Genomic DNA, 14990 nt, shown 5'->3' with positions numbered 1-14990 from the left:
ATTATTTTTATTCTTTTTTTATGGGAAGCATATTTTTGGTTATTTTGTGATTAATCGTGCCTTTTATGATATTTTTGGTAAAAATGTTGCAAATCTAGTTATGTATGATAAATTTTAAAACGGTGGAGGCACAATGTAATTCAATATTACAGTTTTGAGAATAATATCTTGTTTCTTCGTATTTATATTTCATGTTGATTTTTGACGTTATTATTAAACAGCAACAATATACACAGAATGTTCGAAAGGGATACAAAAGCGATAATAAAACTTCTAACAATTTGAACATATTCGTGTTTCTACTACTTCACGAAAACCATGACATATACGAGAAATTTACCCAAATATATCGAAAATAGGTGTCTACGATGTAATTAAGCAATTTAATAATGTATTTCGAAAATAGCACACATTTGCCCTTTTTTGAGATACGGATTTTTGAGATAGTGGATTAACGGATTAAAAGGAATTATATGCTTCATTGTCACTTTTCGAACCTTGCAAAATCTTACCTATTTTTACCTGAAAGTTATAAATCACATATTGTTTCGTGTTTATGCCAAATACTGATGGGTACTTGGTGATAAGGATGGGATCGTAAGGTCTGTTTACAAACAGCAGTATTCCATTAAGTGTTTATGAACAAAGTTAACTTATTGTGCCTGCAATATACGAACACGTACACAAACATATAAATATACGAAACATATAAATCAAATCATGCAAATTATATTTCCAAACATTCTCATTGATATGCCATTATAATAGACTTTCGACTTCCGGGTTCTATCTAACACGTTCGTGCCGACGCAGATCACTGCTGGTTCACGCTCGAGTCTCCCATCAGGCGGTGTGCACCACCGGTGGCTCACATTTGAATGCTCCATAGACAGATATAGTTGAAAATTTAAATAATGGAAATTTAATGTCTATTAATTGAAAAAAATAGGATTTATTTAAAAACGTATCAATTCAATGTTATAAAATTATTACAAGCATGAATACAGATAGTAGCGTCGGCGTGAACGTGTTGATCGATCCCCGATTTAATCGATTACATAGATTTTTATTAAGGCGAGATAAGTGACCATTAGGTCAAAATCTGATTTTACTTTAACAGACAAATTTAAATTAAAACAGCAGGGAATATCAATCTTTTTGAAAAAGAAAATTATAATCATTATAATGATTCTGTTCATTAACAACCGATAAATGACAATTGCTTGAGTATATATTAGTTTATCACAGTTAAATTAAGCGTGAATCTACTGTACCAATAAAAAAAAGTCAAGAAAGGAAGAAAAAAGAGAAAAAGGTCTCTCTAACCGATAAAAAGGAAATAAACAAAAATTCTCGTTATTCGCTCGTTCACGGTTTCTCGACAGGCTTTCCACGTAGCGCGTCTCTTTCAACAATCAAACGCGCGCCGTGAACAATACAATTTACGCAAGCGACGCGACTCGACGCGACGGTGCGCGCCGGTGTCGCAAACGAAACGCCGGGGATTTCTCGTTGCTCACGACTTCCGTCCAACGATAACGTGCATCGTACAAACGCACAATGGTCCAGAAAGCACAGAGATCCTACTGTTTTCCGAAAAAACGAATTCTGTCGAAACACACCCCTCTCTTTTCGCGTTCAAGCACCGCTACCCCCAGGGTTGGAGTTTTTTTCTTTCTTTTTTTCTCTCGGGGGTGAAAAGTACGAGACACGCGTGCACTCTCCTTCTCTCACCTGCCCGTGTCGAGCGCGTGCCTGCAGCCAGAAACTTACGGGGCCACAGCACACGCTCGTGCGCGATAAAAAACTAGGAAGAATGCCCTTTCTGTATAGGCGCGGCCTTTCAGGTGTGTTTACGTGTGTATGTTTAGCGTGTATATATGTTCGACGTTGTGTAAGTATGTTTGATACGTGTACGTTCGCGAGAGCACGCTCTCCATCCTGTCAGTTTGTTGTCGTCCTCTGGATAGAGACGGAGATCCGAGATATACTAAGGGTTGGAAAGGGAAGAGGGCCAGTAGTGTGTTCCGATCGAAAGACGGAATCACGATACGCAGTCGACGAATTAACAGAGATTTCTCTTTCTTTTCTCATCATTTGTTCATCTTTTAAGGCGGATGTATAGCATTTTTTTTCTTGGACGTGGTTATTGGTGTTGGGTAGGGTGTTTGAATATGCACTGTAGAATTGTTAGGTCGAAGATGGAGATGGAAATTGTATCGGAATGGAAATATACAGTAGTTGTGAATCGAGTGGTACTGTTTTTATGTTGGGGTGAAATGATCTCCGTAAAGTATTTTTAGATTATCTGTGCTTCTATGTTGCTGTGCGACGGAAAGCGAATGGAATGATTTTGCGTGTGTGATGGTATATATAGGAATGTGGAATGTAGAAAGTGAGGGTTAATTTAATACCATTTGTATGTTCTGTATTGTAGAAGTTTCGATAAGGTATATTATTTTTTAAAAATATAGAAAATAGAAAGTGCAGCAGATACGTTACGTAGCAACGTAGATCTAGAGAATGCGATTGTTTCTTATAATTATAGATACTTGCATCGATTCCTCTATTCTTAGTATCGTTGCTAATAGACAGAGACACGAAGCAGGCTTTATCCGCAAATAGCGTCAAATAGCTTAATTCCTGAAACAGGCTACATAAAATAGTAACGAGAAGGCTATCGAGCAAACTTTTGGAATATTTCGAATATTGGAATAAACGAATTTCACAGAATTCAGCGATGTGAATTAACTAAAAAGAAATTGCAAATGAAATCTTGCGTTGATACTTAGTGGGATTAAATAAGAAAAAAAATGAGAGAAAATTAAGGTTTTTTCATTTTACCTTCAAATATTCGAAATTTCTTAAAATCAAAATATTATGTCAATGAGAAAAAATAAAGGACAGATGCTTTTTAGGCGTTTAGATACGGTGTTCGATGCAATGAACAATTATTTACAATGGCCATATTGTTTGCAATTATTAACAACGCTTAATGTTTTGACGTCTGATGAAAAGGGTGAACCTTAACCTGATGCTTCAGCTTTGTAATCCTTTCGGAAATACCTGCTGTGCATTTTACTACGTGAATCGATACAAAGCGAAGAGCAAATTTACTACGCAGTGTGATGATTATAACCGTGTCATGACTTCTTTTTGTACTTCTGCCGTAATTCTGCCGTTTGTTTGTGCCGTCTGTTGTTGTTTGTTTTATAAAGCGTATTTAAAGTAGTTATTGAATTTGAAATTGTTATTATTATAATCCTTTGACTACTGTTGGTGTCTAAAGGCACTTAGTAAATTTATGCTTGTGAGACTGAACAACATTGCTTTTTTGATACTGTAGACGTCTATAGATGCTTGGAAAATTTTATCTACCATAATTCCAGCAAATCTCATTTGAATCAGATATAAGCGAATGATAATTGAACGATTACACATTCATTAGACATATATTATTTAAATATGTTTATTTCACAATTATTTTTATTTTATATTCTTAAAATGAAAAATTGGGACCATAAAAAGATCAGAGAAATTACATGAAAGCATGAAACAACAAATGATTCATGTTCCGAATCGCAGCATATGTTTCTCAGCTTTAACCTTCACCATTTTAAAACGTTTTTCCAATGCATCTTGCCAAAAACTTTCTCGCAGAACCAAGCAACTAATACTAAAACTCCGAATTGGTTCATCGTATAATAGGAAAGGTAGAGAATTTGGAAGATCCTAAGGTAAACACTATAAAAAATAAATGTGTTTCAAAATTAGAACAGCGCTTGGTCAATATTTCGTTGGCAATAAAACGAAAGTAAGGCTGTTGAAATGTTCACTAAATATGAATGTACTACACCAAATATTAACGTAGTTACGGCAGGTTTCAACCTTCGAATACGTTTTATTCTCCTAAAGTTCATTACTATTAAGGGCTATATATATAGATGACTGCTTGGCAGAGAATTTCGGGGAAAGCACGTTGGCAATAAATACGAGAAACATGAAAAGGAACGTAGGACGAGAGAGCTCATAATACCTGATAATTAAAATTATGAGAATTGCTCTAGTTTTCCGTAAGTAATGGCCAGTAAAAGTGTACGGACCTTTTTCTCTCATCAAGAAATTTTCGAGGACGCGCCAGTTTTACTGTGTTCAGGACGAACTAAAAATATTGGGGGTTGTTCACAGTTTTATAATTTTACGAGTGCAAATCATCAGGTATGAAAATATTTGGGGCTAACTTAGGGTCTCCAAAACGACAGTTTTCAATGGACTGAAAAGGTGTCTGTTAAGGTTCTGTCTATGTGACGTACATAAGACATAAGATTGAACTCCTGATATAATTCTTCCACTAGGTGACGGTCGACTATATTGCATACCTTTTTTCCACAATGAAGACACCTTTACAAATAATGGCCAATTTACTGTTTTAAAACTTCCTAAAAATTCTATAAATATGACTTTCTTAATTTTCGTTCCCGCCAAATAAGCCTGTTATTTCACTGTTGCCATTTAGGCACTTGACAGTTTCCGTTTGATTGCGTTGAAACTTAAATTATATTTATGATTACGTTCTGTGAGAATCTCTTTTTTACCTTGATTTATTATTGGTATTTTGTAATAATTTTATTACTAGTGGTAGGTGTAGATGTAATACTTTTTTGCATTTATGAGAAATGTAAAAGTCCAGCAATGCACTGAACGCACAATACGCAGAGTACTCGTTGTAATGCAGAGTAAGCGTTTAATAGATAAAATGGGTTTTAAATAATATTTGATACATACAACTGTTTTGCTATTGAATCAACGATAAAATTGATCAACCAAAAGGATACTGAAGAGCCTTCATTGTCACGAAAGATCCATCGGATATTTACGTTGTAAAGTCATAAGAAGCTTTGCGTTTGATACTTGGCAATAAAAAACTGCGGTGTAGTTTACAGCCCCCTTTTAAGAGGATTTCTTCTGTGCTCGTGGCGATTGATTCTTTACCTACTTGCATTGTGCAATCGTTGACAATGATGCATTCGATCGGATATATCTTTGTAATTTTATTATGATTGCGATTTTATTGAGGTAGAAAGAAAGATGTATATCGAATATACAGGAGCACTTACAGTATTTACCATACTCGTATGATCGTTGAATTAGTTAGTTTATGATTGACTTGAGTTAGAAAGTCTATGAGACGTGTATACATATATTCCTTGAAAACGATAGCGAAGATGTAAGTTATTTATTTCTTATTTGTATTGTAATATAATAATTACATGAATAATTTTCTTTTAACTTTTAGTTCTTCTTCTTAGGTTCTGGTATTTCTTCTTAATGTGTTACGTAGACAAAGCGACACGTTCGACTAAATACCCGTTAATGCGCAGCTCGATGTTCTCCAAAAATATCTGCTCCGTTTGTCGTGGCACAATATAAACAAACTAGTCTTCCGTCTACCTAATCTCGATAATCCAACGAGCTGGGTGAAAGTAACGTACACTTCGTCTCCGATAAGGGATAAAAATACGCAGTGCCTTCTTCCGTATTCTCCCGTTTTCAGATTTTTATATACATATGTTTATCAGAAACAACATACCTTGTTTGTTACACTTCTTAAAGATAAGACGCGTCTGCGTAATATTTAAATTCTATTGAGGCATTGTAGTATTATGAAATAATCATAAGAAACAACTCGCTAGGGGTATGAAATCTGTGATGGAGAGATGTCTTGGTGAAGAAAGTCAGTTAGTCATCGCTCATTTGCTGCGGGTTAGTTGCGAGTAAGTGGCGAGCTAGTTACGAGTTAGTTGCGAGTTAGTTAGTCGTTGGTCATTAGTTGTCGAGTTGTTGCGAATTATGAGTTATGAATTATAAGTTGTGAGTTGTGAGTTGTGATTTGTAACTTGTGAGTTGTCACTCAGAAATTGAGTAGTTGTACAAATTTAGTTGTTTTAGTCGTATTACAATACTACATTAAGCTGTAATTTAATGAAATAATCAAAGTTTTCCTGTTTCAATTAATGTAAACAAATCCACCCATCAAATAAAATAAAGTTACTATAGTAATGTGTTTGTGTGTTATAGTATCGTATTATGTATAATATTTTTGTATTTGGCTTATTATTCTTTGCCAGAGATAATCCTTAGAAGATTAAATATCAAGAATACAGATTATAGAGATAATTAAAAATCAAGAGTCAGTGTGAGAAAAACACAAAAATAATTATCTTTTTCTGGTTTCAATAAATTCCTCTTTGAAGAGATTAAATATGCCAAGATTTTTATTGCTCGGCATACTTCGTTAGAATTTACTACAATTTTCTAGAATTATACAAAAAATATCACCACACTCATCCTTCACAACTGTTGCAAAAGAAAGTAGAAAACTTGTAGAAACTATCAAAGTTAAGCATCACGTTTCCCGAAGAAACGGATCGACTGGTTTTTGCGAGCGCTTTTTCACGTCGAAAACGGAAGTTCTAACGAAAAGTGGGATACTAGTACTGGTCCAATTTATGCAAACCAATCTACCTTGAAATCTGTCCATTGTCAGACCGGAACCGCTTTACATAGGTAGCAGTGCTACAGATTAAATCGATATCTTGATCTGTGGTTGACGAGCAACCGTTGGTCATGGTTTCACCACAAAGAACTCTACAAGTCAGCTCGAAAATTTTCCGTTGCATTTCTCTAGTGGACTTTTCTTTTTCTCTTCGATCGTGACCGTTACGACAGATAAGAATCGCAGAGCTAAACTTTTTCCATGTATTTAAATATGTCATCTGGGATAATTGAAACCCCACTATTTCGCCTTCTTAATGTGGTAACGTCGATTCGAACGCGATTCGAATCTTCGAACGCTCATCTGCCCTAAGAAAAATTCGTTGTTGTATTTCTTTCAAAGAAGCATCTTTTCGTTTCTGTAACGACTCTTTGCAACGGTCAGAAAGCACCTGTATTTTTTGTGTATGATCTAAAAACTTGTAATGTAAAAAAACTTGTAAAACTTCCATGAAATTTGGATTCTTTCACTCGGCTTCCTCAAAGGAAGATTGAACGTTGCGATAGAAATTGAAGTTTGGGTGAAGCGATTAGAATGTTTAATTAGAGATACATGACACGTGTATTGAACTTCTGATAGTTGGATCTTTACTGCTATCTATCTTGCATAAACTGTGTGCTAAGAAATATATACCTCTGTTTGTCCAATAGAAGCTTTGTCCCAAGTGATTGCTAAAGGCTATGAATGGTTCGTGCGATATGAAATACGTTGACTCCTTATCGTACACCGACATTTTATTGGCTCATAAAAGAAAGAGTTATAATTGATTACAGTTCCTGATTTTGACATAGAAATCTAACTACTTTAGTCCATAATTAATGAGATCGATTCTACGAATTTCTAGAAGATTCTATTTTTGAGGATTTGGCAAATAGATATCGTTAGTTAATGTGTAATTTAATGACTACCAGTATATATATAACTGATTATACCATCTTTTGTCAATTTCTGAACATTTCTGTTCGCATGATAAAACAACCATCGTATCAGTTAAAGGATAATAGTTGTTATTACGATTACTAAATAAAGTGTCCAGGAGAAACTCAGTGACACACTGATAAACTACAATGTATGTATGCTAGTACGTAAATGAAATAAAAGTTAAAAAATACATTATAAGTAAGTATATGAATACATACCCCGTTAAGACAAATTTTCAATCACTGGAATTGGATTCTTCTCCAAGCACGAAGAACGACACAGTGAAGTCCAGTTAAAACGATTCACTCGAATAAATATTTAAGAATGGACTAATGGGATCCCATTGATAAACCGTATGTTTGATAAAGTAAAAAGTTGACAATTAGGGAGACGGGCTAAAGTCCCAGGTCGAGAATTGTTGTCAATGGTGGACGAAACAATTACGTTTTTATAATGAGAAATAGGCGCCGCAATGTGTTTACTTGAACCTTAGATACCAAGATAGGAGCGTGTGTCGTACACACAGAATTCTTCGCTATCTTCTTATTATCGATCAAGTAATATTTAGCACAGCCTTATTAGAGAGTCGTCTAATTATCCGGTTCCGATACCGCCTAATGACTGGATCTAATAATACCGATCCCGTATTAATTTCGTGTTCATCCAGCGAGGAACATGTGGTGTGCGAATAGACTCGAGGAGACGAGACTGGACACACCAGCTGGTCTAGGAGGAGCGTCCTAGCTTTCATTTTTTCGCAGAGCCTTCTATGTTGTCCTTGTATCAGGCGTACATTAACTCTGCTGCAATTTTCGAATGTTTTCGTTTAATATTGCTTTAATCTTTGAGAATCTTTAACGTTTACATGTTAAAAAGATCTTTAACAGGTTAATGAAACGAGAAATCACATTAATTGTTAATTATGATTCCTTCATATTTTTCACAAATTTCTAAAGGTGCGAGCAATTAAATATTCGTAGCAAAGGTGAAATTGCAGCGTTTCGTACCCAAGTATGAAAGTTTCGTTATATTTTTTCGTATATGTCGTCGTATTGCTGTATTGTATTGCCATGGTATTGTGTTCCTTCTGCTCATTCAAAAATGATGGTACGATTTCAAAGAACGAAGTTATACAAGATTTAGTAGAAGCAAGTATAGAAGGGGGAATAGGAAGTAGTAATAAGAACTTAAGGTCCAAAGGTAAAGCGTAACTATATAGTGGTATGAAACTACCTTTGATAAGAGAATAGAATACAAGAAAGGGGTGAAATAAGAAAGTTTCAAACGGAAAGTTTCTTACAAAAGAATCATTGAGTCGACACAGAAAAGAAAAAAGGAAGAAGCTACTTGTATTTCGTTCCTTCTAGTATTTGGTATCATCCAGTAGTTAAATACAATATACTGATCATTAAATTGAAGCTTTCGTAGCAATCAAATAAAACGCACAGTTTGTGCTCTTTCGTGATTTATTTTTTTCCAAATAGATAATTTGACTTACGTCAACTAAAAACTTACTTGTTTTATCGTTACTTTTATACCGTTTTTAAATAGCTTAAATTTTAACCAATTGCTTGTAAATATTTTTTTATAACCAAAGAGTACAAAAAGAATCAAAAAAAAGTAGAAAAAGGTATCTACAAAGTTCAAGATATCTTCGTGTCCAGGCATCCTCGGTATAACGATGCCTCGAGCATCCACAAAAGAATTATTTCGTGCTGGTTTACGCGGTGTGGCATCGTTCTTTAAGCGGATAGACGCACCCTAAATTTTTTCTTCAACCCTCGAAGATCCCTTCGTCTTTCCTCGCGTCCACTCGCGACTTCCGATTAACCGGGGATCTGTTCTATATGAAAGACGGGTCAGGGGGATGAAGGTACGCGAAAAGGTCGCATAAGGTATCCAGAAACGTAACAGTTGACCGGAGCACACCTGGCCACAGATCCATCGATCTGGATTGGGTTTTAACGCGACGAGACCGTTGGTCAGTTCTGTCGTTTCGCTGCCACGAATTGGTTCAGAAGGAAGGCAAACAAAATTGTAAATACGTAGTCGGAATTGTTCGAAAAAAGCATTTGGATTTTATGGAAAGAGATTTGAGTTTTAGAAAACGATCTGTCTACTATAAGGAATATCGTGTACACAGTTTCGATTGTCAAAAGTTAGCTGTCACGAATTCGTTAAGAAACGATCTATCTGCCATGAATATCGGGTAAACAGTTTCGATCGTCAAGTTATTAATAATCAGTTGGATTCGTTGGTGCTTCAAGTCAATGATGCGTCACTGTCCAATTAACATCGAAACTTTGTATGAACTGGGTGCCCTAATCAAACTGTTTGGAATTACAATCGGACTGTTGTTTTCCATATGAGAGTTCACGGCTCTCGCCTTGTAACTAACTGTCTTATCATCCGTACACAGTTTGTAGAAAACATCAATGAAACGAAAGAGTCTCCTGGGAACGATTCAGTTTTATAGACAATTTTTTTGTCGCAATCAAAAAGGAATCGAAAACTTATTTTTCCATGGCACTTCTCTGCCTCTATGTTTATATCTTTTTCTCATAGATTTTTCTGTGCACGAGCATTTACCCTCGCCGGTCGAAAGCATTCACTGAAACGGACTATTTTCACCCGGAAACGTATGCAAGACGGAAAGAAGTACGATTAGAATCGTGCAGCCCTCTCTTCTTCTCTTCTCCCTGCTCCAGATCTGTCTCTCTCTCTTCTTTCCGGGGTAACGTGCTTCTGCGTAACAAGGGCCTAACAGAGCTGTCAATCCGTCGATAAATTGAATGGAGGACCTAAAACCACCCTACATTTTCTATCGTCCTTCACCCCCTTTCATCTCTCTGTACCGCGTGCTCTTACACCCCATCGGCGGTGGTGGCGGCGACCCGAGGCTCTCGCACGATATTTTTTTTTCTCTTCTCTTCGTAACAAAAACGTCTGTCTCTGCGTTTGACGTGTGATTCGGCTACCCCTGGCGAAGAGATTTAAGGAAGCAGAAAAGTGACCGAACGCGAACTGATGCGGTGGCATCGTCCCGAGAGAATCAGCCGGATCCATCGGTACGTTGGACGATTTTCAATTTTAATTGTTACCAGTGGCTACGCAAGTATCTGAACACGTATACAAACTTTCTATTAGTATATATTGCGCGTGTAATAGGAAGAAAGATTTTGAGATTTCATTGATACAACGAGAGAAGATAATCGTGGTTATATTGGTGAAATTTAGAACGTATGTGAAAATGTATATAGAAGTTACAAGATATTTATTACAGACATACGTTCCAGTCAATTGTTCATTGCATTAGTAAGCCACGATATCCAGCGAGATTATCTTTAATTGTAGATTTAAGACCATTATTCGTCGTACGAATCATTAAACGTAGTATTACGAATTGTGCAATTTCAGTAATACACGGCTATATATATATTTCGCAGGGATCACAAAAAAGTAATTTTAAACAGTCGATCATCAATTACATTAACGAGCTTCAATATTATAATGAGACTATCCTTAACATTTATTATATTCTTAAGATGGCTGTTCGTGTTAAATACCAATTTTTTACTAAACATATACGTATTTGGGATAAATATCTCGTAACTCCCATATATATTTCGAGAAGTGTTCAAATACTTTTGTAAGCCACATAAATTCTAACGAATCATCGTTGAACGAGTTTTCCTCTCACTCGTTCCTTCACTACCGCCGCCATCGCAGCTGTAACGCGACTCGCACGAATTAGTCGTTGGCGTGGCACGAATAAAGCGATCTCGCTCTCCATTCCCCTTTCTTTTTACCTTACCCTTCGGAAATATTGGTCAAACCTGCCCCACCAGGGAGGGTGATCGAGCAACGGGGGTGGAAGGCAGGGTGCTGAAGGGTGCAGATCCTAAAGAGCAACCCCTGCACACGAGCCCGCACCCCGCCTCGAATTACTCAGCAGCCTTCCCTTTACCATCCCGATTTTACCCGAAAAATCCAAAAACGAGGGGATTTGTTCGTGTGTGCGGAAGGAGCATTGCGTGGGGTCGTTGCCTACCTCTTCGTCTCTTTCTCGCTGCCCTGCACTCTGCAACCCCCATCAGGGACCAACAGTTCCTCTCGTAACTGGGGCTCTTTCTCTCCTGCAAGTTATTTCGGATACGGACTCGCTATCGATGACTCTTTTTCAACGTGACCGCGAACTTACGTGGGGTAAGTATATGTATCGTTCGATAAGGAAATCGAGAGTGTTTTTCCTTTTGCAGGATTCTATGGTATGTGGAGAATGGCGTAGAAATAGAGGATAGGAGATAAAGGGGATGGAAAAGATGTGTTGATTTTAATTTTTCCAAATTTAGTTGAAATTTCTCTTTGAGTAAGTAGATATAGAAGTATTCAAGGTTTATAGGCCAGCTGGTCACACATGGTTTAACGTACTTGCAAATGAAAATGTTTTTCTCATAAAACTGGTTTGAATATCTTATTAAAATTATAGTTTTGCTTAAAACTATTGCCCTGACAAGTTACATAGAAATCGGTGAGGATTAAATCTGAAGCAGACCAAATTAAAATCTTCCTAACGCTTTTGTTGCAAGCTGTACACTTTTTACTGTGATCAGTCACATATCTTACCGCCATTTAACAGTTTATAGAACACCAATTAGCGTCAATATGACTCATCGTTTCATAAAGACCACAACCTTCTTCTATCGACACCTGTACACCGTCTTCATTATCATACCCATCATGCTCGCTCAAGATTAAATTCTATGAGCTTTCTAACGATACTCGACACGAAATTATGCGGTGCCTGTATTCATACCCATTGACTTACGCCCACGGTACAATAAATTAGATTCCATAGTGGTTTCGTTCTGGCGTTTACTTGGATTTATGCGCCATTAACATAAGACAGGTGCGTGTCTCGTTGCGCAGAGGTCCCTTCGAAACTATCGTATATTTTCATCGAGAATTAATAACACGTCTCCGTAAGATTTCAATGTTAGCAACGTCGAAAAGTCTTGACAAGGTGCAATCGCATCGTCGTGGTCTTTAACGACTTAATCGGTGGTATCGATTCGCATGATCGATGCTTTCACCCGCAGCGAAACGGTGTCACTTGTGTGGTCCACCCTTGCGTTTTTATCCGCTTGCACTGTTCGTCTTTCCATCGTCTTTTTCTTTTCCTTTTCGCATGGTTTCTTTGGCAGGCTGCCGCATTGTCGCACATCCATGGGAAGAATGTGAACCCGCGGACGAAACTGGTATGGTCGATTTAATTTCTCGCTGATTTGGAGTTTCGAAAGGCCTACGTGACCAGCCTCGGGCTTTCGACTTTGTAACGAATTCGCGCGAAATCGACCTCTTCGAATTCGAATTCGAGGAATCGTCGGTGGAATTTTTGGAAATGATAGGACAGAATTTTATTAACTTTTCATATTTTCTATTTATTTATTTCGCGCATTGATATTGCACGACAGTAGTAATATTATAGTATTGTCGATATTTGTTAATTCGAAGGATCGTTGGTAGAATTTGCGGGAATGATAAGATAATATTTTGTTAGTTGAATATAATGTTATATAAAAAAAATATAATTAATATCGCATTATTAATTTTGGTATAACGGTGTCTGAGACGTGCAAAGATTTAATATTTATCATTGAATACTCCTTAAGTACTCGCATTGACAATGGCCTTAAAACACAGGGTAAATAAATATTCCAGAGTTTGTCCTATCGATAATAGAAAAATCAATATATAAAACCTTGCAGTTTGTAAAGAGATCCATAAATATAACGTTTTAAGAATGAAGAGAGCAGTAAAAATAAATATTTAATATGAAAACCAAGAAGCTCAATTTCAACGTAAAGAAAAAGAAAAAAATGTTGTATATACGAAGAATGGCGTGATATACATTTACGCATCTATCGGTTGTAACGTTGATAAAATTAACCGGTTGAATGGACATCAATGAGCCTCGTCTACTTCACTTCCCACTTTTTTTAATTTCAACGATTTCAATGAGTGACGGCTTTAGAATGAAGCTTTGGAAACGAGAGAAAAAGAGGGACACGCAAAAATTGACTTTCGAGGGAACTCTATTATTAAGTTGGATCGGACAATGTTGGTGTAGTTGCGCGAGACAAGTTGTCACTGTCACGGTGTTGCATAGATTGTCAAAGATTCAGCAAGTAGGAGAGGAAAAAAGTATTTGAATATGTTGGAATTGGAGCGGGGACTGGCAAAACGAGTTCGATCCCGGCGATCTCTTCGCCTTTGGATGACTCTTATTGAAGAGAGAATCGACATTCGTTATTTCAACGTTCTTCGAAATGGGAACATATCAAAGTAGGGAAAAATGTTTTTTTCATTTATTCTATTCGATTCAACTTCGATCAGCTTTAGTTATAAGACTTTAAGCAGTTGAGATCTTCAAGTCTGATCTGCAAAACATTCGTGAGATCCTCTTCGATTGATGAAAAAGGAATATCATTGTCAAAATCATTTTTCTAGGGCAAAACATCCATTACAAAACCCTCTCGAAACCATTCTTTAGACGCTATAAAAACCACGCAGAGAGTCTACTCGACGAGAATAACGCTGACAGAAGCAACGACAGAGCCTCGAGGTACAAAAGTAGAATGCGAAGGTGTGGAGGACCAAGCCCCGGAATCCTCCGAGACCAGCATTTGTCAGTGTCCATTAGTTAGGCTGGCAGGATGACGTTTAACGCGACACAACGCTAAAGAGTTGTGTATTTGCGAAGTTAAATGAGCCTTGCACCGTGGGCGACGATTGTGCAGCTGCAAGAGCCGGTTGCCTCTTCTTTCCCTTTCTCTTCATCATCGTCGCGAGAAGAGGCGCCTCTTGAGGTGTGCCCATGCGAGAAAACTGTTAAGCATCAAAGGTACCAAGTGGAAGAAAACCAAAAGGCAAGTTCACTGGGCATAGCTCTTTCGGCGTTTATAAATAAAAGTAACTTCCACGGAGTGCATGGCCACTTTCTTCACCTTAAGCATCGTTGAAAGGGAAATGGCAGGTCGATTGAAAGAAATTGTTCGTGCAACGCATAATAGAAGTTTGATATGTTCGCATATGTTCGTGGTATTTCGATTTTTCAATTGCTAGCTGTTCAAACAGTTAAAAGATTTTTTAAGCTTAAGGAAAATATAGAAGAATTGTTGCTGACATCACATTTTCTGACCGAGATCTTTTTTCAAATATCGCAAGTCTTTACATTTGTTGAAACAAGTGCAGGATCAACGCGTGAACGTCGGAATATTGCAGCGGAGATAAAAATTGTTCGAAGTGAAATTGTCTTAAAGAGAAGACGAGTTCTGAGATATTTGATTATTCGGAAAATTCGTAACGGTTGATACATTTTACTGCGAATTTAATGGAATCGATGATGATTTACCTGTCAGTTCCAATGATAAGTTCAAAAAGTTCTCCAGTTCTTTAACCTCTCTCGAACCGACAAATCGACTTCGATTCTCAAAAACTGGCAACAAATCGG

The sequence above is a fragment of the Bombus affinis genome, chromosome 4 (assembly GCF_024516045.1).
Source record: "Bombus affinis isolate iyBomAffi1 chromosome 4, iyBomAffi1.2, whole genome shotgun sequence".
NCBI lineage: Eukaryota > Metazoa > Arthropoda > Insecta > Hymenoptera > Apidae > Bombus > Bombus affinis.
The sequence above is the reverse complement of the archived record's forward strand: the minus strand, read 5'-3'. Positions refer to the sequence as shown.